Genomic DNA, 24526 nt, shown 5'->3' with positions numbered 1-24526 from the left:
GTGTACAGCCATGTCAGTGTAGAAAAGAATATATATATGCTATTGGTAGTCTTGTGTGGTTTTTAAGAATAAGAGAATTCAGTGAGACCAGTCTTAGAAAAATGCATTACTAGAATTTACCTCAGTCTTCATTTGAAAATTTCTGAGTTAAAGTGAATGGATATGAGAATTTGTCCCTTAGGAAGCCTTGTGTCAAGAGGACCTCGATTCCTTGTGAGGGGGTCCTGAAAAGCATATGTCTGTCTAATCTTACTTTTTCTATGTCGTACCACAAGTAAGCTCAGAGATAATCTCGGTGTGCTTGACCTATAGAGCAACAGTATATATTTTGCATTGGTTTTATAACACGGTTTACCAAAAAAGATAGTAAATTGGGAACAACAAAATGAAGAATGTACTTCAAAATCTTTAGATAATTCCTTGGGACTTATTCAACCAAGCTTCCTTGTACTTGGTCTGTTGGGTGAGGTGGAAGGAAGGACACTCTTAGGTTTGACTTAATGACTCATTTTGATTAATTGCCCCTAATGGGAAAAATCGTGCTGTGTGATACTGCTTAGACCGTAGAAGTGAGTGTGAAGAAAAACATACTGTGAAGTATCTCTGGTATATTGGGGGACTGCTCACACTCCATTATGTCTGAGTGAAGCTGACAGTGGATTTGTCTTCCGGGTCGACTAGTCAGTCATTTAAAATCTCTCATTTTGCCTTATCTACTCTGTATAGGGAAACTGAGGTATTAATCAGAGGGTGGTGTTCTCGGGTTGGGGGAAACAAGTGAAGGCAAGTGGGGCCATCTGGGCTGGCAGGGTGCTCTCAGAGACGCTTTCAAGTACACGGACAGGTCCCAGGACCTGATGGAACAAGATAATCTTCTCAACTAGACTTTGGGATAAAGCAATTAGAAGTGATACCTGTTGTGCTATGAGAAGAACTTAAAGATTTAAATGTTAGTCTTCTAACTAGATTTTTCCACTGACTTGCTGTTTTGCTTACATATCATACAGTAGTATTGCTTTTAGATACCAAATGAAAAGCACGTGTGACAGAAAGCAGAAATGTTCTTCCACTCTGCGTAACCAAGGGTAATGTCCAATATGAAAAATGGATTTTCCTGAAGTGAAACATACTACTTTAATTATGACATGAAGTTTGGAATCATGACTTTTTATACAATTAGAAGTTTGGAAAAGCTTCCATAAATTTTTTCTACCTATGCATCAAAGAGAAATTTATTTTTTTTTTTTAGGGTTTTTTTTTAGTGGTGTTGTTGGTAGTATAAAAATGTAGACTAGAAGACAGATATGAAAAAAAGTCATCATAGCAGAAGGAATACCTTGAATATTGGTATTGCTTGAAAGTCAGTAAGCATTTCCTAGCTGAGGATTCTATTATCTCTTTACCTTAAAATCTGTGTAGACCAGTGCTGGAAAATAATCTTGTTGAGAGGGGAATGACTGCCGTAGTCAAACCACTTTACAACTTCTCTGGTGTTAAGGTTGAAACCATATTTCCATATGGGCCTTATACAATTTTAATTTGATAGCTGTTTTCTGCAATTGCTTTTTCAAATTGTCTTTATTGTGTAATGGTGTGGAGGCCAATTCTGCTCTGCATCATTTGAAAAAGTCGAGAATAATAGGAACTATTATTTGACAGGTTCTTGAGAGTGAATGTTCTGAAATAATGTTATTATCAAATTGCAAAATCACATAAACTAAACATTGGGCAAAATTTTGATCTTATTGACAGTGGTGTAAATCTAGGTTAATTGCCCTGAGACAAAGCTAAATACATGGATTTCCTCTACATTTCTACTGTTGTTTTTAAGTGCTGAATCTGCCCCAGTGACATAATTGAAAGAGCCCCTAATCACACAAGAAATCCCCTGCTACTTGATAAGTTTCCAGAAAGAAAGTTTATCCTCATGAATTCCATGTATTTTTAATGCAACTTCTCTTTCACTGAATTGATTAAGCTCTGTTGAAAATTCTTGACTGTGAAAGCAAATCAACTGTGACTGTAGGAGGGACTGGCTGTTAATTTAGTAAGGAAAAAATTAGCGTGTCTATAAGCCTCTGAAAAGAAGATTTCCAGTAGCTGTAATTTGAGAAATAGTCTGTTTTTGAAGTGTGATAGTATGTTCAGAACAGAGCTCTTCCTTTGCTTTAGTCTCTTTGTGCACTTTACCAGGGGTCAGGAAGTTTACATAAAAGCAGGGGCAGTAGGTAAAATCCCTCTGAAATCACGAGTAAAACTCTCAGTTAAGCAGAGTTAAGATTACAAACCATGTCAAAAGCAGTAGACAGACCAATATTATCTGTGGAGAGTTTTTTAATAAGATGTGCCTAGTTTTCCACACTGAAAAGAGAGTTGTACTTGATTTGGTGTAGCATCATTCCCTTTTTCTTGAAAAAAATGTGTTATGATAGTTGGCATTAATGTCAGCAACTGTAACAGTAGTGTTACTGTAATGCTCTGGTTCATTTTGTAGACTGCTATACTATTTTTATAAGGGTTATATATAAAGGGCTCCATCTCGGTAAGGCAAAAACTGGTCTGCTTACACATATGCTCAGGAAAACTGGGAAAAGCAAATGAAACTTTAAATGACAGGTGCTGTATCAGTTCTTCACACACCTCTTTTAGTTTCTTTCTCCTGAGCTAATGATTGGAGGATTTCTGTATCCAAAGGCATAACAAATGAACAATTATTCTTTGGTTTTTAAGATGACATCAGCTCTGAAACACTGCTTCAGAGAACTAGATCGTTATTGTTGATTCATGTTGATTGTAGCAATTGCAAAATATATCCCATCCCTGATGTTCCCTTGGCAGGTGTGTGCTAAATCTATTGATCACTGAATGAAGGGAATTCTTTTATTCAGTGACCTATGGTTGCTTAATCTTTTGGATGGGATCAGAACCGCCCATTTTGTTTTCTTTCCAGACAGAATTCCATCTGTTTGAGTGCTAAAGACCTTCCAGCTTGATGTTCTGGTCTGTTTTCTGTGCACAGTCAAAAGAAGAAAATCTGGATATTGATTAAGAAATACTATGTGTCTGTGCCTCCTAACTAAGCATTTGTTGGCAAAATCAATAGAAGAAAATAAGAGAAGCAGGTTTTTTTCATGTTTTTTCTTCAAAAGAAACAGGAATAAAATCTGATAAGAGACCAGTTGACTTGTCTTTGTCCTCCCTCTGAACCAGATGTGCTAGGGAGGGAAGAGACAGTGGTGAAGGGTCCTTGACTGAGCAACTTCTCACACCAATGTGTCAAGTATCTCCTTTCCTCGTGTACTTTATTTCCATTCGCTCTCATGTGACTAATGTTACACAGTGTTTTGAACCAAGTGCTGTGTAAAGAAACTTTCAAAATATCCTTTCCTAATGCTGAAACAGAGGAGTGTGCTTTTAACTCTATTACCTCTGGGATGACACTGGTTTGTAAACTGACTTTCAGGTATGTTGCAAAAGCCAATCCAAGTCATGTATGAAGCACAGTCCAAGAGACCACTCTGTCTGGTCACAATACTATGGTCAATGTTCAGGTTACAGGCTCCATCTTTAGAATCTACAGTGTATATCTATGAATACAAAATCTGGAAGAATGGCTTATCTACCGTAAAGCAGAATACAATTTGTGATGATGCTGTGGTTCAAGACAATGTAATGCTGTATTATTTTTCATATGCTTGGATAGAACAAACTGTGTTTTCCAACACTGCATCTGGTAGTATCCTAGTATCCTTTCAATTACTCTTAATTAAAACTAAATCATGTTAAGCCTTTTTGGCATGGGAGTCAGGGATTACCCAAGGTGGCATGGGGTGGAAAACAGACATCTTCACTTGAGAAATGACAGATTAATATTTAACAGATTCAGGTCATTGTCTGAAAGAGTATTGTTTGCTCAGATAATCATAAGCAGAGGAAAGAGACAAGGGTGACTGGTAATACTTATGTGAAGTTCCTTAGTGCATAAAGCTTCAGCCATATCTGGATGAAAGAGAAAATAAAGATGAATTGGAAAGTGGTAATAATAATCCAGCAGAGAGTCTCTTTCTTCTCATGCTGAGCACAAACCCAATATGGTGGCTACAGAGGACAGAATTCTTTGAGGTGATATTTAACACAGTGATCAGTACAAGAATAAGGATAATTACATCTTTGCAGGTTCAGACTTCCAGAAAGGTGAACAAATTAAATCTGTAGATATTGGTTAAAAGTCCATAAAAAGAGGGATTGAAATATTTTGCAGTATCAAATAAAATGTTTTTTCAGTAGGTGGTAATTCCACTTTCTTTCATTTAAAATGTGTTTCTGTAGATATATGTAAGTAGATAGATATATTTTTCATAGATATACGGTTAGATATACGGTAGAACAAACCAACTACAGCTATACTACTATACATGGTAGAACAAAGCAGCTGCAGCTCTCTAATTCAGAATCTAAAGCAGATAAAACTTTATTTTTCTTGTATCTTCCTGCTTAATTTCTTTCAACTGCTTTTACTTGAAAATGGCCATGAAATTGTTTTGCCTTCTACTCCCATGAAAATCTGGTACAAGTTACAACATGTCTATCCCTACTGCATTTTGACAAATATAGAATAAGTTTTCAATATATTTCAATTTTACCAAAGATCTCTTCTTACCAGTCTTTGGCTGCTGGGCTTTTCAACTGCTTGCAACAAGCCATGAGTGTGTTGTCTTTAGTCTTTATAATTAATGTACTTCTAATTTCTTAATTTCTCTTCTCTCTTTGTCACTTCTTAGGTATGACAGTCCCACATGTATACTGAGGTGTGCTTTCAGTCTCTCTACCCAGTCCTTTCAATGCTTCTTTTGGAAACAAAAAGCCCCTTTTGGAATCTGGGGAAAGCATTTACTCCAAGTCTCTCACCATCAGCTGCATTACATCCAGACATTGCTGGATCTGTCCCTTTACTTCATTTTATACTAGTAGTAATACAATTTGTAGTGGCCGTTATTGCACATAAAGCAAGGTCTTGATATTTTCAGTGTAAAAGATGGACACATCGTGTATGCAGGTGCTTTCATGGTGGTATGCAATATAATAAAATTTATGAAACACTGTGTAGAATGCTGATGTTATTGAAAGAAGCCCCTTGTTCCAGGAGCTTTCTTGCACTGTTGAAGTTATTCAAGAACAGTCAAAAGCCTGTGTTAGTGTGGTTTGTTAACTACAGACTGAAAAAACTATGTATAGTGGACGTAGCTCTCTAAGTCAATTGTTCTGATCCTTGCCTTGTATTTTAGTAATTCATGCACGTAGTAAGTGGAGTTTCCCACATATGCTGCAGACCCTCACATCTGATGGCCATATCAGAGAAGTCAAGACTATAAAGTCTTTGAAAAGCACAAGACTGCAAAATAGATAAATGTGCTAGCTGGTGTCAACTGTTTTTTGCTTAGTGATGTGAAAACAGCTGTGAAAGAGGCCTTGTTTTTTTGCTTCAAAATAAAGGTGTGAGATGGGGCCATGGTCTCTTTCATGATCTGATCTCTCACCTGCGTTCTGGAGAGCAGGTAACAAGAGAATCCATACGGGATTCCTTCCCACCTTGGGCATCCGGACACTTCAAGCAATAATCTAGCAACTGTTGCTTACTTGTTTGCTCTCTACCATTTTATAAAAGAATGAATGGAGCTACTCAATTTCCTGTTCTCAGACCTTACGGAAATCCATCTTTCTATCTCCTCCCCCCTTTATTTTGTGTGTGTGTATGGGTGTACGCACGTGCACATCTGTATTTTTGTGTGCTGGACGTTACTCAAAAAGCTCAGTCATAAAGAATGCATGACAGCCATGACCGTAGACCTGTGATACGGTTATGCTGTGTGAAATGGGACTGGGAAGGGAGGGTGGGAGACCAATGGTACACACTGAATGTACAGTCATTCCCTCCTTTCCTTGTCTGAAAGGTTTCCAAATCTCATATATTCACAGGCAGACCCCAGCCAAAGCCTGCAGCTGTCATACATTTTCAACAGATTCCACAGGGCCTAGATGAGGTTTGAAGACATTCCTTTGCTCTTACACATTAGCTAAAAGGAATTACCGTAACATCTGATATGGTGGAAGTGGGAAACTTGCCATCCTGACCTTGCCCAAAGCATTCCGGAACTGGGGGTCTGAGGATTTATTATCTCAGATGGCTTCCAAAGGTCGTTGAGGGCCCATCTAGTGGTGCTTCAACACAGCTCAGACAACCAAAGTGCTATTTCCTTTGGAGGGACCGTGCGGGTTAATATTTTTTATTTTATTTTATTTTGTACAGCTAAAATAATGGGCAGACACATGTTACTTCTGCTTTCTGCATCTTTGTCATAGGAAAAGCATGTTCCATTGGAGCAATTCCCAGCTGTCAGTAATGTGCTGAAACACCACAGCCAATCATCAGAGAACAGGCCAAATAAACAGGATGTTCACAATGTGTATGATTGCATGAGTGTGTTACAAACTTTCTGCACATTTCACAGTCTCCTAATGAGATTGACATGCATTGCTTAAGCTGCATCTGTCTGTTTAGGGAAGAAACACATAAACACCATGGAGACCATGTGCAAGAAAGCTCAGTTTCTTGGCTGCATGGCTGTTGATGTGATAGGACAAAATCTGGTACGGAGTTGGAAATGAGCAGTACTTTAGAGCTATTCATTTAGCTGCTGGGAAGTGCTTCTATAGTCAGCCAAGCACAGTTTGGTGAGTGTTCGTGTAATCAAAGTGGTTATTATAGCAACAGATGACAAAAGTGACTGAGGATGATGCTCAGAGCTATTTTTTAACGGAATATCTGAGCCACCATTTGTTTTCTCTTTGTTTTGATTTCAGAATTTATTTTGATTTCTTTATGTGTTTAAAATATGCACACACAGAGCAAACTAACAAAGGAAAGAATGTTTACAGAAATCTATAATTACATAATGGAATAGCAAAATCCATTGTGTTTTTAATTTGAAAACGGGACAATATAATTAGAATAGCAAATATAAAAAGGAAGTCAATGTCCTCACCCTCCAAAGCATGCATTTTTCCAGCAGTCAATGTTCTAATCCCTAAAAACATGCACTTTTTGAGCAGAGTAAATGCTAGTGCACATTGGCTATCTAGTTGCATGATCTTTGAGTTGCAAGACACAGATAGTATATCCCACAGTCGGGCAATGCCAGCTTCTTCCTTAATCCCTCTTCTCCTTGCTTTAGGCCTTTTCACGGTTCATTGCTCATAATGTTCTAAAACCTATATGCATTTTGTTCTTGTGAGATTTTTATGGATAACATCTGATGCCTATTAGTTACCTGAAAAAGCAGATCTTAAAAAAAAAAAAAAAAAAAAAGGCAAAACAAAGATGAAATATAAGTCTGATAATCTATGTTACGGTAGCGGCCTCAGATTAGTCAGAGGCTCTTCCAGAATCTGCGAAACTCTGTCTGAAAAAGCTATCATCTGCCCTATCACATGGACCTGTTGTTAGCTTTTCAGTTTTATGGTAGAATGTGTAAGCTACAGTTATTACAAACGCATTCACCACAATTTCTCAGAGGCTACTTTCTGATATAAGCTCCAGGAAAAAGCTACAGCCTGAATGGTTTTACAATGAGCTGCTGCAGAACACACTTCAACTTCTACCACCTTTGGGTGATGACAGTGATGAGTTTGTTTATTGTAATGGGATAGACTACAACATAAGAATAAAACTATGTAGAGTATGTCCTGACTGAACATATCAAGTCAAGCTTTGAAAAACTATCCACCTTGCAGAAGGTGATAAAGAATTTAAAATTGTACGTTACAAGATACAGTATTCTAGTTGTGGTATTCTCTACTGTGATCTTTCAGTCTATCTCGGCGTTTAGGATATGCAGATCATTATCCCCATTTCTCTCAGAAAACCTGTATGAAATGGACAGGTGATAGTGCAAAACCCTAATAGACAATTTTCAGACTATCTAATTAGTATTTCCAGTGTGCAGGAATACTGCTTCCCAAGGATGCTCATGAGGAAGAACCCATCTACTAACAAGAAGAGTCATAGGATGTCAATCAGTGTGGAGAAAGAGTGAATTATTGGCAGTTCTAGCCCAAACCTCTAGGAAGCTGTAGGAAAAGGTGACTTCTGCACAGATATGGGTATGACTAGTCTGGAAATGTAAGTGCTGTAGCAAAAATTCAGGTAATATGAGTCAACAAACAGTATCAGAGAGAATAGAAAAAATTCCAGGATGCCAAATTTCAAGTAAGCATGAAGTCAGAAATAATTCCTAGTTTAAGGGGTTGCAAGAGAGTTTGGGAAGAGGTAGATTACTAGTTCTGAATGTGGTTGAGATAGGTCTGACGTTGCTTATTTGAAGAAGTAATTTTGTTTCAGTGGCGATAATCTACCATAATCTCTAGCCTTTGTGGGGTCTAAAGGAATGGGATTTATGGGATTTCATTGTTGTTCCTAAGTTGTTTCTGAAATATGGGAAATGGAGGGAGATGGTAATATTTCAGGACATGTCTGATGGGGCATCTAGAGCTTGGAATTGGAAACTGCGTAAACTGAATAGCACTTAGCATGGTTTTCTAACTGCTAGGCCTTAAACATGTCCCAAACTGTGTTTGTGTTTTTGTGTATTGTATTTTATTTTATTTTATTTTATTTTATTTTATTTTATTTTATTTTATTTATTTAGTTTTCTCTTTTTATTGCCTTGTTGGTTTTACTTCTTAATTTTATACTGTAGTCACATCTTTCATGTTTAGAGTGCTATCCTGGCTCCCAAACACTAAGAATATTAAGAATTTGTTTTTCCGTCTGTATAGTGTTCCATCATGTCCAATTCTATTTGATTCTTTCTCTGTGAATTATGTCAAAACTCCTTTTGAGTGAGCACAGGCAATGCTATGTTATCTCTTCAGATACGAATTCAGCAGGGTAGAGGCAAAAATGCAGCAGCATGTACCGAATTTCACCATTCAACAAGGTGAAAAGAGCACCTTGTCATAGCAGTTCTGTAGCCCAGTAAATCAAGGTTCAGCACACACATGGGTGCATCCATAATCTTGCTTCCTATTCTGCTGGCAGCTTCTCCCCCCTGCAGTGTTTTCATCATAAAAGACTGAAACACTTCCTCCCCAGCCTTTAAACACTTACTGTCAGATTTCCCACTAAGGGAAGGCCATCACTGGTCTTACAGATCTGTTCAGGTACCCTGACAAGGGTAGTGTTTAGAAACTGTGTCTCAATGTACTCCTAAGCTGTATCACGGAAACTAACGTAGGGTTTCGTTTTCCGAACTTGTTTGAATTGTGAGATGTTGGATGGCTGGATATTGGTACAGGCATAGAAAATCAGATTAAGCCTACTGCAGTGCTCTAAGTTTATATGCAGATTATAAAATTAAACCATTATGATGCTACCACCCTAATTTATTTACTTTGACCTGAAATATTTATTAGCCAGGACACTGTTGATCTCTTACAAAGCCACACTCACGAGAATTAAATGTTTCCTAAATGTCAAGCTACTTTGATAGAGACATTCTTCCCTAGAAGCAAAGAATGTGGATAGTATTTCTATAGAAAAACACTTATTTCACGAGGTATTTTTCTTATTTTGTTTATTGCCATTACTGCAAGCTAAATCAGGCTCTCTTTTAATTCTCTTTAGCTTCCAAAACTGTGTTCAGTTGTACTTCCCAAGTACATTGCTCAGCAAAGCCAACACATTATGGAATCAATGAAGAACCGGAAGACAAGCAAGAAACTGTAAGTGTTCAATACAAATGTATTTCTGTGATTTTATAATGGCTTGAGCAGATGTGATATTTTATCTCCATCTAGGTGTACATGCTTATTCATATTTTAAGACATTTCCTGACCAGAGTTGCTGCTGCTATTGCTAATTGGTAATCCTTATGTCTTCATAATCATACGTTTTCAAAATGAATAGTGATCCTCATCCATACAATAAGCAATATGTTTCTCTTTCAAAATTAACTGTATATTGTAAGAACCATCTTAGCCCTTCTTTTTGGGTGTGTAATTATGTGTATGTGGTTAACTACCCATCACAAATTTTTGGGAGCGAATGCATTCATTTGCCTTAATTTTGGACCTGAATAAAAATTGTAAGTTTATGAGATTTGAAAAGCTTAGAGTTATTTATCTCTTATTTCCTAGCTTATTGGAAAGCAGAGCAGAGATAGTCTGGTTATTTTGTTGAGACGTGAGAAGTGGAGGGGAATTCCTGTAGAGAAAAACACAAATTGAGTGTCTCTGATTCTCATTGCCAGTCTGGCATCTCTATACTGTTCAGCATCTCTTCCTGACAAGCTTAAGTTTACATCCAGCAAGTGGCAAAGCTTTGGGGAATGCTGGAATCAGCAGAGATCGAGAAGGAATGACAATTACTGGCCTCCACATCATACATTTTCTGAGAGGATAATTTGGACACATCTAACCAATTCCCTGCCACTTTGGGAGCCTCAGGAAATGGTGTATTGATGTCTCCCTGATTGAAGGCCTGTGGTGCACTATTTAGCCTTCAGAGAGTTTGCTGTAGGATTCTGAAGTGAAATTCAATGACAGGAAGTCACACTGGATGATCTAATGGTAGAAGTCATCAATAGGTGAACTAATGGTACTTTCCAGGCTTAAGAAGCTCTGAATTTGCCAGTGGAGTTATAGCTAAACAATTTCTTTATTTTCATTTTATTATTTTGTATAATTCTGTAGATCCCTTTCCTGACTTCATGCATGTCTTCTCAAACGCATCTGCTAAGTTCCTATAAAAGATCAGAGATTTAATAGGGGGTTAAGATATAAAAATTGACATAATAATAATAGTAAAAATAAAAAATTATTTAATACAAGTAGTCTCATTTAATTGTAAGCAACAGAAGAGAGGTGAATTTTTAAGAGGACATTAAATATCGTCAGGGGAAGAACCATGCATACGGCTCAGAGGCTTGTTCTGTCAGAGAAGACGCTTGAGAAACAGATAATAGAGGTGATTTGTGAACGCCTGACAGACTAGGAGGCAAGACTGAACATTAGCCTATGTGGACGGCAACACACAACTTGACAAGGAGAGTTAGAGTCAAGGGATAGTAACACAGAACTTGGAAACTGATGACAAGGAACTTAAATTTCAGTCTGTAACAGATGATTAGGAAGGGCACTGAAAATGAAGATCAATACAGCCAAACTGATGAGGTAAAAAGACAAACTTTGGCTGTATTTTTCATTTTGAGAGTGAAGAAAACAGTAATAGACTGGACAAGAAATTTAGAAATGAAGACAGAGTAAAAATACCAGGAAAAGGAAGGTAAAGTTTTCTGGGTCTCTGGTTCCACAGGCAAGGATGAGGATAGAACAAAGAACCAGCTATTATCTGGATTGTGTGTTTGTACAATGTACACATGCAGAATAAGGTGTTACCACCAGTGAAAGAAACATGAGGAAAGAACAAAACACCCTGTACCATAGTTATGGAAAGAAACAAACAAAAAAAGTCTATTAATTATGCAGCTATATACTTATTTCTTTATTCTGTTTTTAATAAAAACTGCTGGACACAACTAGAATTTACTCTCTCATACAAGCATGTCTGTAGTTTGCGTGTGTGTATGAAGACTAGAAGTAGGAGTAGGCCACTTTTGGAGACATTTCAGTTGGCATTTCATGAAGGCTTCTCTTAAGAAAAATGTTAAATAAAGTTCACCATGTAAATGCGGAGACTAGAAGAAAGAAACAAAGACTAAAGAAAATGTTCATATTTTAAAATATTATTGTAAGGCTTGAAGGCCTCTCAGAAGGTCATATGGTGTAGCCTTACAATTTGAAGATGTTCCGCTAGTATTAAGTTTTGTCTTTTAGCTGTGTTTTGTACATAATTATTTGCTCATTTGCTTAATGACTTGAGATCCCCAGGCAAAAAACTTTTATTTAAAATGCAAATGATCTTCTGTACTCATTTTATTTAGGGAGTTAACAAACTCTATGAATAGAAGGGCCAGATAAATCACTGCAAAATTCATGTTCCGTTAGTTTGGAAAATCCTCCGCTTTGCCCTCCCTCTTCTAACCACAACCACACATATATCTGCTATTTAGAGGAATGCCAACATTGTTCTCAGTTGTATTTTTCTTGCAGTTTTAGCGGTTATAAATTGAGTTCTTCATCCTCTGCTCTGGTTCATATTTTTTAACTGAAATCAAACTTGTATGTCAATTTCCAATAGACTAATGCATGCCATATAAGCTTAAGCAACAAGATTGTGAGCCATATTCTGACAATGACATAATACTTGATAAAATATCAAATATTTACCAAGCTAAAGCCAGTTGAAATGTCTATCAGTGGCAGCAGTAAAGTTGTGAAAGGCAGGGAACATCAGCTAACTTAGCTCATTTTGACAAGAAAATAACTTTTTCACTCTAACAACAACAGTTCTTTGGTGCTGCAAATGTACGAAGTGTGCTATTTGTTGATGATATGTTGTTAGTTAATGAGAAACATGGCTAAACTCACCAGCTGCTGTATCTTCATTGAAATTCATATAGCTTTTTTCTGATTTTCATCAATTAAACCTCTGTTCCCAAATCTAACAATGAGCAATACTGGCAGCATGAGCCAACTAATTTTTTTTAGAAAACCACATAGACCTGCAGATTTTCCTTCTATGTGTCCCTGACTGTTGTGACATCTACTACTCTGGCTTTCCAAAAAGCAGCAGGGCCTTTCCCAGTGAATATGAAATGCATCTGCAGAGCTCTTTCCTTACTTGTCAGCTCAGTCATGTTGCTTCCTTCTTTGGCGTGTCTCTGCTGGCTCCTCATCTGGTGCTGCATAGAGTTTAAACATCTTGCCACCACTTTCACAGCTTTGTGTATAGGAGCAGCTCGCCCTCCTTAGCTGTCCATCCAACACCAACTTGCTGTTCTCAGTCCTCCCCATCTGCTTCTCTGTCTGTGCAAGCCTCACTATGCAGATCAGTAATGATTAATACTTATAAATCACACATTAAAATGTTGAATTGCATTGGACCTAATACCAATTTGTCATGGTTTCTGCTAGGAAAGTTCCATTGAATGACTGTTTCTCACTGAGAAATTATTTTAAGCTAGATGTTAATCCATTGATATGTATCTCATTGATATTGGATAGTGCTAAACAAATCAGGTGTGCCTGTCTTAAGGTTGTTGTATCTGTGCAGTTACTTCCGTTAATGAAACACATAATCTCCTCAAAATTTTGAATGTAATAGGATATGTTTGACAGGATCTACTTTCCATAAAAACATGCTGACTGACAGTAATTATGTTCCTGTTCTTGAGTTCTTTATCAGTTCAATCTCTTATTGGTTTTCCATTATTTTGCCTAAAACATATGCCATACTAAACAGCCCGTAATTACCTGGGTCATCCTGCTTGCCCTTTGTGGCTACTGGCAAATCACCAGCGTTCTTCCAGTCTTTTTGAATTTCCTCATTATTAAAAAATTTATTAAAAATTAACTTCATCAGGTCATATGTATAGTCAGCCAAGTCTTCTAGGAATCTGCGCCTGTTAACCTGATCAATTGTTTTTAAAGTGTTTGTAACTAGCTGATACCACTTAGCATTTTCCTTGACTGTAAACTTCATCCAGTAATATGTTTGCTTGATTATTTGTTATTCTTAGCACTTCTGTCCTTCATTTTTAAGCTTTCATTGACAGTTTTCTACACTGTGGAACTCCCAGTTTCTATGGATCATAGTCTGCTATTTTTCCATGAGTTATGTATGTAATGTAACCTTTCTCCTCCATTGCTGTCTTAGTTTTGACCCAGCTGGTGGTTTAAACAAGTTATTGTCTTTTTTTGGATGTGGTTTTGTGGCCTTTTCCCATATGATAAACTTTTGCCTAAACAGTTTGATTCATTTATTTATTACTATGTAATTTTTTTTGTCCTAATCAGTTTAGCTTAATTTTTTTTTCTTTGGGGAGTGAGCTGTTTTGAAGCAATAGTGTATCTATGTCTGAATGACCAAGTGTGACAATCTAACCAGCAATATGCTTTAGTGATGTAGGCTGCACCTTGTGTTAGTTAGCTCAGCTTGTCAGAGGTGATTCTAGATGAACTAGTGGCTCTTGCTTTGGAAGTAGACTTGCACAAAACTATCTTCAGCTGATTTCTTCTGATCTACTGTGTGCTTTTCAGAATACTTGTTTCTTGGAAGTAAATAATTTTTCTCATTACATTGTCATATAGCACATAATAGCAAGTAATATATCTGAAACCGAAGATCTGCTACCAATTTATAATGATTGTGTCAGTTTGTGCTGTGTTTTCTTTTTTTTTTTTTTTTTTTTTTTTTAAATATATTGTTTTAGGACAGTTTAAGTAAGTGATAGGCTGGGGCTGGTGGAAGTAGGGATATTGGCTTAAGGTTACAATAAGAGGACCAAGACATTTTCAAAAGCTGAGTCTTAAAATGGTAATATAAAATTTCCCATGACTTTCGAGAGGCAGAAAACATTGTTTTCAAGAGTGCTGTGTACAGTAGCCCACACTTCATATCTAGATTATTTTAATGGGGTTGTTTTCAGAGATGAATGCTTATCATGGCATTAAGTGAGTTTTTATAATAATAACTCTTGTTTGAAGTGCTGCTGCACATGTGTATGGGTAACAGTAAATCCTTACGTCTTCACCTGCCTTCAATGTTAATATGAGATACAAACAAATGCTTGTTTGTGTTAAAATAAATAACCCACTAGACAGCTTCCAGAAGATGTACCACTCTTTTGGTTACTAGCTTTGGTTAATGAAATAAAATTGGCAAAGAAAAGCCCAGAAAAGATTTATTGTTACATAAATCTTAGGTATGTTTTGTACATCCTTGGAACAACAGATCTTTAGACATTAGCTTTAAATAGATTTACAGGAGTCAAAGGTCATAGTTCCTGAAAACAGAGGAAACTATGCATAGAGATTGTGTTTATTTTCAGTCTCTTAAAAAATCAAATGAAACCATTCAGTCTCTAAAGCAGAAGCACTTTGTTATGAGCAGCAGAACCAAGGTCTGTGGATATTTTAATCTCCTTGGTTACCGTGTGCAACAAAAACAGATGTAGCAGAACTTGTGGCTTTTTTTCATCATTACTTGCCTTAACTGTTTTGTTTTGTTTTTGTTTTACATACATACATATACATACATATATATATATATATATATATATATATATAAATTTGTTTAAATAAATACAGTAATTCTTTTGGAATATCTGCCCATAGAGCATGCACCAGAAAAACCTACAGCAGATTGGAAGAGGAGGAAATACACAGTGGCCTCTGAGGAGGGAGTCCAGTAATAGATCTGTACTACCTTCTTGAATGAGTGATGGCTTTAATTACGTGGTTTTACTGCAGGATAGATGAAGATAGATTTACAGGACAGATGAAAACCCAGCACTGAGACACTTTTCCACAGATTGAATGCCAGTGATTTAATTTTAAATAACCCTTTTTAAGTTGTAAACAGTTTTAAAGGAAGATTATTTTCCCAAATCGTTGAATACAAAATGTCATGATTATCTAAAGCTGAAGCCCATGATTCAAATCCCCTTTCTGACTAGACTGTGCATCTCGCTAGCCTTCTTTGGACAGAGTACATAGAGGAGGCTGGGTCATCATGGCTCACCTGGTGATTTCTGTGTTTTTCCATAGGGGACTATCCAGGATCGTATTTATCCTTTCCATAGGTTCTAATCTAAATCTTAATCTCTGCACTAAGTACCATTTATTAGAGATTTCCTAGCTTTATTTTTTGTTTTAACTAGTTTGTGGTCCTGCATTTACTACAGAGAAAAATTTTACTCAGTGCCTCTTAGAGATCTGTTCTTCATAGTGAATTACACAGCTGTTCTTCATAACGCTTGTGAATCAAATTTAGCATTCCCACTTTTCTTCCTGCTAGAAAAGAATGGCTGGTCATGCCGCTAAGCAGCCATAGGATTGTTTGTGAACTTCCATGTCAGCTTCCTCCAGAAGGCTTTCAACTCTTTTGTCTGAGTGACTGAGCAATTGGGCCATTTGTCTTACATTTTGATGTCAATTATTGTATCTGCGGTTCATCAACTTGTAAAGTAATGGATACGTCCCACCAAACAGTTGCCTTTTGGAGCCCATTGGCCTAAGGTATTAATGTATATATTTATTTGTGGGGTTCTTATCAGAATAAGGGCTAGGTGCTTATTTAAACAGTAAAGCTAAATTGCATTGAATCAATAACACTGGAGTTGCTGCAACTGCTCAGCTCTGTTCTGAATACACTTGTGAGGGGGAGTATACAGAACCTCTGAATGCACTGGATGTAATGGACATAAAGGATGCTGAAATACAGGCAGGGGAGAAAACACGGAGGGAAGGAGAAATGAACACACTGTTCATAATTTGTGTTCCAATAATGGTAGGAATATGCAAATCTTTCTGGTTTTAGATTGGGGATCACATAAAGTACACTGGTTTGTAGACAGGTCTGAAAACCAGGCCTTTTGGAAAAGCTTATGCTTAGCACTCCTGCTGCTAATGTGTTAGGAAACATGGTGCTTTTTTCTTTCATGGACTTGAAAATAATGGAACTCCTACCAAATAAGATTGTACTTAATAAAACCTCAAAGGCAATATTCACAGGTTATTTGTATGGCCTAATTTTAGTCATACAAGTTAGAAACTTAATTTCCTAGGTCCCCTATGTATCCAACAGAAAGAAAGAGGCTAACATTAGTAGCAAAAATGGCCTGTCCTTTCCTATGCTTATATCTTTCAATTGTTTTGTTTGAGTTTGCCAGAGCATCTCCTTTCAGCTTGAATTAGGAGAATTTTAATTGTGTTTGAACAATATATCAAACATATAATGTAAAATTGCAATTAAGATCAAAATCCCTCAGTGCAATTAGGCTTTTGAAATAATGTATTCTGAAGCATCTTGTCTTGAATTTTCCTTTTTTTTTTTTTTTTAATAAATTTTTCTGTCATGCTTTCTGAAGTTGTTTAGAAGACACCTGCTCCAAAAGCTGACTGTAGAATACTTTTGGACAGGGGTCTTCCTTTGAGGCACAAGTCATATGTGCATAGGCCAACAATTTCATGCTGGTATCTTTTTGAGTCCTTTTTATTATCATGATTATTTGGCAAAGTTAATCTCTGGATCAGTCACTAGCCAGCACTGCTGTCATGTAAGCAGTAGGTCTTACAGCAGCCAGCAATACCTTGTACTTGTGTTTTGTCATGAGGAAAAACCTTTGCTTTTGTAATATACCCAGCAAATCCCAGCTCTCACCAGTTGCTAGGAATAGAGTCTCTCCATGCCAGAGTAAAATGAGGGTAGGAGGCAGACACTGGGCATTGTGGAGAGTGTTTAAAACACTGTACAAAACCAGATTTAACTGCTCTCAGTCAGTCTAAGCTGACCCTATAGGTATACCCAGGGCACATTCATAAAGAACAAAAGGTCAGAGTATCAAAGACTTGGAATAATCAGCTAACTAAATGAATGGAAAAAAAAAAAAATACTGGTTCTTTTTCCCCCTTTACTTGGGGATTGGATATTTGCCACCAAGCTTCAGACATAATTAAAACAGGGGCCTTGTTCACAGCAGGTACAGCAGAATAACTTCTTTCATAGCTGCTCGACCACAATAATTCTGTTTTTCTTGCATCAGAATGATTGTTTTGTTCAAATACTTCTCTGGGGAATAGCTCTTCCTACACTTTGTGGAGAAACCCACGATTCCAACACAGGTCATACTTTCCTTCCTTCCAGGCTATGCTCTTTTAATGGGGTAGGGGAGAACCACCCTGATCCAGAAAAAAACTCTGGAAAGCTGCTGACAAAGTAAATGATAATGATGTAAAGGACTGAGTTAATCAGCGTACAACTTTGCTTTTGGAAGACAGTGAAAGGTCTATGAGGTAGAGAGGGATGATAGCTGTGTTGGTGTGTCCGAACATGTCCTGTATCGTTAGAACAACAAAGATGTGAATAGCTGTTCTTCCGCAGACAGATGTAATCTGTTCCTGTATACAGTGTAGCTACTGGGTGTTACACTTCCACTTGAATATGAAATAAGTTATGAAATAAGTAAAATACATAAATAAATATAATAAAATCAGTCACTCTAAATGATTTTTTTTTTGTCTAGTGCAGTTTATCAGTGTTTTATGTGGGAGACGTGCCATCCTAAAAAAGTCTTGAGGATTTTCTGCAAAGCTTTCAGAAAACTGTGCTTTCCCTTTATAATTGTAGGTCAGGTAAGAATTCAGTCTGTGAGGATGGTGACAGAAATATTACGTTTGTGCTTCTATTTTATGCACAGACCTTGGGTCTATTTCCTGAAAAAGTTACCTTACACTGCTGATATTTTGTGGATATCTCTGCTAAATTTTGAGGAGTCTACTCTGAACCGGTTCAGTTGAGCATAGTGGATTTAAGTATATTTTACTGTTTATAAATTCAACTGGTTTCCAAATGTTCTGGGGTCTAGTCTAGCCTTCTAATATAATTATGAAAAAAAGGTCAGACTAAATGTCAGGTGTTGACAAAGTACTGATTGTTTCCACTTTGCGGGCTTCATAAATGTCAAGAGAAAAGAACTCTGCTGTCTTGCCTTATTAGAAAAGAATTTAGTGAATGTAATGCGTCTGAAGAGTATTAGTGTGGCAGCATGGCAACCATTTTCAGTCTCCTTCCATATCAGGTAGCTCATGGAAGAATGGCTGGAAATGCAGGTTTCTTCATTTTGACTCTGTGCCCAAAGTTACTATATTATATCCAAAGTTAATCAGAGAAGTACGTAACTCAAAATCTCTTTCATTGCTATTTTCCTTTTCAAGTTTTAGCCTTTCTGCAGAAGTTACCAACTACTCTGTTTTTGTTTTCTCTCATTGTTGTATGTTTGTCCTATAATTTGCTTTAAACAAGTATTCCTTGAAACATCATCTTTAGACCTCCTTGCCAATATAATTACAATCACCATCACCCTGCACTCAACTTTTTCTGTTTCTAGTAGTTAATACCTATAGTAAAATGATACCTGTTCCCAGTAAGAATACCCTGCAACATTCTTGATCATCCTCATCAGTGATCAGGTTGTAGCCACCAAGCAAATACTTGGCACCTAATTCAGAACTCTGAATTGTCTGATGGCCCTGACCATTAGTAAATGAGGGATTTTGAAGAAAATTATATACAGTGCAGTTACCATTCTGGAGAATTGCTATATGTGGTCACAGCATGTTGCTTTTTTATTTCAATGAATTGGAGCATTATTTAATCTTTCAAAGCCTGAGGGAGGGATAAGAGAGCATGTTGTTAGAACTGTGGTTCAGAGTTCTAGGTGAGCCCCAGAAAACTACAATAACATTATTGCAACCACACATTGTCTTCTGAGTGTTCAGGAAACTCCAGTGCTAGAAAGGGCAATAAAACAAAGAAGCATACGAAGAGTTGCAGTGGCATATTTTGGGCTCTATTCATTATGGTGTCATGTGAGCCTTTTTTTGTGCAAGACATTCATATTGGGTTGGGATATATAACATGGTATCTATGAAAGGTCTGTGCTCTTTCAGAAAGGAATTTGGAAGCTAGGTGAGAATATCAAGTGGCTCTGAACACTTATGTTTATACAACAGAATAGAGTCCATAAGGCTCTTCTAACTGCTCCCACTGCTTCTTATCTGGCACAGAACTATGACCTGGCAGTTGTTCTTGAGTTGCACCACAGCTCTGAACATGGAGCCCTCTGTAATGGTCAAGTACTATTTTCTTGATATAAACCTGGTTGAATCACCTCTTAGGCTTAGCTCTATTTTGGCCTCTCTCCTCTTTCTTTCTAAACAACTAGGTTTCATTTGAAATAACATGATAAACCATTTGTTCTTACATGTCCACCCAGTTTCCCATCCTCCCCTTTCCATATCCACAGGTCCTTTGCTTCCTGTCGTCTGAAGCCTCATGGTCCATGTTTGGACCCAATAGCTCTGGTTAAGCAATCTATATGCATACATGTGCATATATGCTCAATAAATGATAGCTGAGAATACAGAATCTTTTTATTGAGAAGTGTACCTGATGTCTATTATAAAATTAATGCCATTAGCAGGACTAGGTGAGGACCTTTTTTAGGTTTGAAGGCATTAAGTAATGCCTCTGACCTCTGAGTGCCATGTTCTTTCCTATCCTGCATGAAGACACCTAGAGATTATGCTTAAAGGTGAGAACACTTTCAAAAATATTTGTGAAATTCTAGTTTCTATGTATAGTATCAACACAAAAAGACTGGGGCTGTCCCATTCAGGTCAATGGAGACTTTCAAGTGACTGACAGTATTCATATGCACTTACAGCATTCTCTCAAAAGACAGTTTTAACAATAGTTGATTTAAAAAGAAAATAGTATCAAGAGCACATCTATTCTCAGTTCAGCCATTATGAATTAATTTTGAGCACATCATTTGCTTATTCTACTCAAATTTGCTTGTGTGAATCTCAGGCAGACAAAAAGTAGGCAAAATGTTTTCTTCTGCCAGGAAGCTCTCTCTGCATTTTAAATACATACATTAAAGGTAACTACCAAGGATTGCTCTTTGTATATCTGTAATAGTCTGCCAATCCTTTGTGTGACATCTTTGTCTGTCACTGTGCGGTATGGTTCAAAAAGGAATTAAAAACATAGATTGCGCTCTACCTGGGAAACTGGTGGCTGCATAGAACCTAGTTTTTTTTTTTTTGCCACTTGGCAGACTACAAAAGGCATTCATTTTAAAAGTAGACCAGGGTAATTACCACTACATTTATGTTAGAGGTTAACATTAGTGTTATTTCCTCTGTTGCCTAGTTTTACAGAACGTTATGCCCTACTGCTTGTATTAGATTCAAGCAATGGATGAAATAAGTGTTATTAACCTCTAACACTTGAAAAAGTTAGTCTTAAGCGTCACAGTGGCAAATCTGGACAGTTATTTTTTCCCCGTTAGGTGGGTGACATGCTGTAAAACTTTGCAAATCTTATAGTTATTTCATAATGTATCTGTGAAAAAGATGGAAAACAAAATAATAATAACAAAAGTCAGTAAAATGCTTGCAGCTTTTCTTAAGTCATTGACAATTTCAATAAAATAGAACAATAGAATGTTTTTACTGAGCATGAGGTAATTTAAATTAAAGAAACACTAATGTTGATTCTTAACGTAAAATGTTAACCAACTGTATTTCATGGTCATCATATTTGAGAGCTGAAAACATTTTAGATGCTTTACTTTGTGGTTGAGTACAGGACCTCAAACAATGCTAGTTTAAAGAATTCCAAGACCCATGTCCTTTCTATAGTTGGCGATTGTTTACAGCATCACCAGAAATAAGAGTTGAAGAGGTTCCCACACAGTACAGGGCATGTGCTGTCATCGTTAGACAGAGAAATACCTAGAGGATGAAATCAGAAGACATATGGCTGGATATACTGGGATATGGATTCCTGAGGTCACTTCCTAGGCAGGTCACATACCTCATCCATTTATGACTGTGGATGTACAGCTCTCTCTGCCTGCTGCTCACCTGTAGAGTTCAAATAGTGGTGTTTCTTACCATACTGAACTGAAGTTAATTTGATGAACAGTGGGAATTAGGGAAACCAAAGACTAGCATACAGGGGTGGTAAAAGTGCCTATGACCATGGATTTTTTTTTGAGGCCAGTTGACCTATGAGTTAGAATACAGCATATTATAAAGTTATGAATATGGTGGTGGATGTAAAATTTTCCTGAATTTAGACATATTTTAAGGTCTTCAATTTGATTTTTGACTGCAGCTAAGAGTGAATAATTTTTCTTTTTCTTTTTTTTTTTTCTCTTTTATTTATTAAATGTTATTTCTGATTTGTCTTTCTAACCTTAAAAAGAGTTAGGCACCCGCCCCAATAAGGACTGATAGATTTGTGTGGTTTGACTTTAAACTTCTAGTTAAATTCCACTTTCTTCTAACTGAGTTAAATGTATACCTAAGTGCTCTTTGAAATACTGTTTTTTGTCAATATATTTCTTCATTTTTTAATAAGAATTTTTTATACAATGACCAGTGGAACAGTAGGGAGGAATGGAAAAAAAAATTGAGTGGGGAGGTAGAATGAGTTGGTTTAGGGCCACAAGAATTGTCATGAAGAAGCAGATACAAGAGAACAGATGTACTGGAGAATTTTAATTTATTAAACACACATATGTGCACCAAACAACTAATTTTTAGTTACTAGTCTTTTTCTAAAAACTGATACAATTTGCCTTACAGAGTTGTCTCAGTACTCAACATTTTTTGAAACTGAACTGATGATCTCATTGGTCTTTACTATCACTAATTACTACAAGGTTATATTTTATTCCATACTGGAACTTTTTAAAAGATTATAACTAATTGCTGGTGATAAGGGCATGTGTCATTGCCTGACATGAAAAATCTACTTTAGATCCACGTGAAAAAAAAAAAAAAAAGAATGCTTTTAAAAATGACATTAAGGGAAGTCTGTAAGACTCTTGTAGGACAATTTCTGTGGGGAGCAATTATGGTAGAGAGCATGCCCTTGAAGTGTGATTTCTATAAACAGGTATTATTGCCTGTCTTTAAACTTACTGAAGTTCAGAAAGTTAATACTGTCATTTTCTAAACATCTAAAATAATCAGTGACCCAAATAATTTACTTTCAGAATATTCAGTTTTTGCTTACTTTGTTAACTATCTCTTCAATAGCTTCATTGAGTATTTTAAGCTAATAAATTACCTTTCAACATTTCTGTCTAGAGGCTCAGTCAGTAAACATGCTTGTCATTAATGAACACTTCCTCGAACAAAAGAAAGGAAGGCAGCAGATCTGACTTGTGGACGTTGTTTGGTTCCCTTATTCTAAACACATTAGTGCACTGTATTTCCCCACTTATGTAGGCTTTTGTATGGTGAGCATGTGACTGTTTAAAAGTCCCAGCAGGGCATCCAGAGACTGCAAAAAGGAAAAAAGAAAAGGAAAAAAATAATAAAAAGAAAAGAAAATGGTTTGGAACAATTTGCATTAGTTCAAGGGCAATGTTAAACATTTTACAGCTGGTTTATTGCTATTCTTGTGCTGTTTAAGCTGTCTTTCATGTCAGGAGTCCTTTCCTGCTTACAAATCATCAGGAAGAATTGCGGCCACCACGCTGTTCGCCTAAGCTCCTCCAGGGGTTCTGGCCCTTTGATCACAAATATCATTTGCAATCGAGTTAAAAATAGGGGGATGCTGAGATAAGCCAAGGCTCTGACAGGAGACCAGCTTTCCTTTTCTTTTGGACTTTGTTCACCCCTTCTGTAGTATGGGAACACGTAACCTTGGCACAGAAGGAGTAGTGTTGTGGCTTTAGGAGAAGCACTTGAAGGAGTCAGGTTGGTATTAAAGAGCTCAGGCTCTTGCAAACATGGTCCAGCTTTGCAAGATCCCTGAGTTCACAACCCTTGTGAACTAGAGCATCAGCACATAGAATTAACAAATGTAACCCTGCATCCACCTCTGAGACAGGTTCAAGTCAATGCCAAGAGTTTAGCACTTCTTAGCTCTCTTTAGCAAGGAGAAAACTGTATTTGAAACTGAAGATCACTTCCTTAGCAATTCCACTAAAATCATCAAAGAACCCTGTGTTTATTAAAGTTGACAGAAAACTCTAGTTGACATTGGTGGGCATTAGGTCAAGTTTGAAGTAAGTGGCTATGTTGTGAGGAAATATCTCCAAAATAGTGCCTGTGGAGCAGGGAAACTTTTTCTTGAACAGTGTCTATATGTGCAATCTGAACAAGAAGGGACTGCAATACAACTGAGGTTAATACTCCCCAAAGTCAATTGTTTTTATTTTTCTGTCATTGTCTTTTTAAGTTATACTAACACCTCCTTTTGGGAACATCCAGGATTAGGGTGAAGATGTCTTTGATTTAAATGGAAAATCTTTGTTCTTAAAAAAAAAAAAATCCAAATAATGGATATAGTCCACACAGAGACTGCACAGCTCACATACAGACCACCTTTGTTAATATTATTTATTTGTTTGATTATATTGCTTAGGAACTTAGATCGTGAACCAGATTCCTGTTGGCCTAGATGTAAAACCAGAAAAACAGATAAGGAAAAAACCAGTTTCTGCAGGCTTTTTGTAACTCACAATTGAAATACAGGGAGAGGCAGACCAGCTGTCACAGAGCATCACCAATCTCTCTTGTTTGTAAAGAGGACTCACATGGCCTATGAAGTAGACTACAGATATGATCATGTTGAATTTTGGTTTCACTTATGCAGTGATAAATAATGTAAGAGAAGCTCACTCTTATTTGACTAAAAGTAATCCTCCAAAATAAATAGGGATGGTGATAGTTAGATCTGTGGGTTTTGCTGTACACAGTCACACAAGAGCTGTGACCTGACTCAATTCAGTAATTTTACAAACTTTTACAAAATCATTGC

The 24526-nt window shown here is 36.9% G+C and overlaps 2 long non-coding RNA genes across 2 annotated transcripts in view; one reads left to right on the top strand and one right to left on the bottom strand.

Moving 5' to 3' along the window:
- LOC110355975 (uncharacterized) overlaps positions 1-24526 on the top strand; it is a 171629-nt gene that overhangs the window by 66724 nt on the left and 80379 nt on the right. The window contains exon 2 of the long non-coding RNA XR_010472628.1: positions 9683-9780. This is a non-coding gene — a long non-coding RNA (uncharacterized LOC110355975). The remainder of the gene's footprint in view (positions 1-9682; positions 9781-24526) is intronic.
- LOC110364871 (uncharacterized) lies at positions 21172-23321 on the bottom strand. The gene is made up of 3 exons (XR_002423923.2): positions 22826-23321; positions 21563-21612; positions 21172-21480 (listed from the first exon to the last, which is right to left on the bottom strand). It is a non-coding gene; the product is annotated as an uncharacterized LOC110364871 (long non-coding RNA).

The sequence above is a fragment of the Columba livia genome, chromosome 4, assembly GCF_036013475.1.
Source record: "Columba livia isolate bColLiv1 breed racing homer chromosome 4, bColLiv1.pat.W.v2, whole genome shotgun sequence".
Classification (NCBI taxonomy): Eukaryota; Metazoa; Chordata; class Aves; order Columbiformes; family Columbidae; genus Columba; species Columba livia.
This window is presented reverse-complemented; position numbering and strand designations above follow the sequence as displayed.